Source organism: Penaeus monodon, chromosome 6 (assembly GCF_015228065.2).
Source record: "Penaeus monodon isolate SGIC_2016 chromosome 6, NSTDA_Pmon_1, whole genome shotgun sequence".
Taxonomy (NCBI): domain Eukaryota; kingdom Metazoa; phylum Arthropoda; class Malacostraca; order Decapoda; family Penaeidae; genus Penaeus; species Penaeus monodon.
Genome location: NC_051391.1, coordinates 18,838,639 through 18,840,927, shown reverse-complemented (window position 1 = coordinate 18,840,927; position 2,289 = coordinate 18,838,639).

The window sequence follows — 2,289 nt, the reverse complement described above, 5'->3', positions numbered from 1 at the left end:
CATAATTTGGTTGTTTTGTTGTTGACACCATGGGGATAACCATAGCATCATTATGTTGCTCATTGGTAACACTTTCTATCGTCGCTAGAACGGAGCTTGTAACGCGATTTTATATAGATTTATTATTTTGAGTATAGGATTAGGATCTTCCACATATCACAGTGCACAGGGATGCTCGATATAACCTGGGGTTGCATATACTGCCTCATAGATATATGCTCCAACGTTACGATAGTAGGTACAAGTAAAAACGAAGTTATTCATTCGATTTGTAACTTTCGAGTTGGTGTGACCCGCAGTTACATCCATTCATGAATGAAGGACTAGGGTGTAGGCTAGAATCGTAATTCGCTTATTAATCATGCCTTTTTCACCCTCTAGAAGTTGCATGTTTTGGGCAAATCCCAAACGATCGTGTGATTCATGATAGTTAGATACCCATAGGGAATGTCATGAGTGCCCATCACGGAAACGCAGAATGCATAGCTAGACATGGCTACCTCGGCAGTTCAGAATTACCCCGAAAAGATTTGCATGCTATAAATCTTGCGAATATTTTTGTCACGTCAACGTACATTCTGTCGCATATCATTAAATGTTGAATTCAGTTTGGTAGTTGAGATAATTTTGTATTAATAGCATTGCTAATTCATTGCAGTTCTGCTATACTGAACATTAATCTTCAGAACAAGAGACACTGAAACCTTTTCATTAATATGGTTTGTTGCTGTTGTAGTTGCAGGCAAAAAGATCTATGATCTCTTATCTCTTTTGCCCGCGATTTTGTCAGTCATGACGAGTGACTCGTACATGATGTACAATTTCTTATTTTACATTTATATCTTCTCTGTGTGAAGACAATTGGTTCAAGTACATCCTTACTGATTGCCGTTGTCGTTTCCCTTATCTACTCTTATATCTATCTGAGATGATTGGTAGTTCAAGCCAGGTCAATGCGGATCGCTACTGACGTCTCCCACTCCTATTTTTTTCTTTATCTTGGGAAAGTAAAACACAAAACGAAAAAAAAGACGAAAATAAAGTAAAAACGAACATAAGAACTGCAAATTCATATAAATAACCAGCCAATAGCGCTAACATCCCCTCTTTTCTGTTGTCTTTCTTTTTCTCTTACTATCTTGACCCTTATGATCTGGTTCCCCGACTATATATAGCGGTCGGGCCGACGATATCCGACCCTGCTGCAGAAACGGTCACTTAGGATGCCATAGGAAGGACGTCACCAGAAGATCGCCATAGGCCTGTGGACCAGGATGTTCGTCAGAGCAGGTATTAAGCCGCCCAGGATATAGTGGAAGGGCGCCGCCCGTAGATCCAGCGAAGGGCCAGGAACTCGCCAGCGAAAATACCAGTCACCCCAGGATGCCAGAGAGGACACCTCCTGCCCAGACGCCTGTAAATCCAGACGAAGGTTACGAGGACGTGTGGACGAGCATGCAGCCGAGAAGGACCTGGACGTGATGTGCGAGGACGTGTAGACGAGGACGCCTCTGAGTTAGGCCTGGAAGAGGACTACGAGGAAGTCTAGACGAATCCAATGTCAAGGAGGACCTGTGTAATACCTTCGAGAACGTGTGAACGTCGAAGATGAATGGATTACACCAAGGATCAAGAAGAAGGGGACAACAAGGACTAGCAGCCACAAAGATGCACCAAGGACAACATATGCGAGAACGAGGTGACCAGCAAAACAGGATCAGACAAAGTTGGGTCACTTCTTGAGGCCAATCTAAGGCGCCTCGAGGGCGAGGCTTGAGTAGGCTTGACCAATATGGCATGTACATAAGCGCAAATTGTGTAAGCCATTAGACAATAGACCACTCGGCTGGTTGCCACGTGGCTAAATATATTTATATATATATATATATATATATATATATATTAATATAATAATATATATATATTATGTGTGTGGTTATATATATAATTTTAATAATATATATATTTTAATTATTATTATATAAAATATATATATTTATATTTTATTATATATTTTGTAATTATGATTTAATATTAATATATTTATATTATTTTAAAAATTTTTATAATATTTGTTTTTTTAAATTTTATTTATATTTTTTTATAAATTTGGATTTTTTATATAGGGGGGTTTGTGTGTATACATTATATAATATATATTTTTTATTAATATATTAATATATATATTAATAATTATTGTGTGTGGTGGGGGTTTTTGGTGTTTGTGTTGTGTGTGTGATGTATATATAATATATATTTATAATATATATAAATATATTTATATAATAT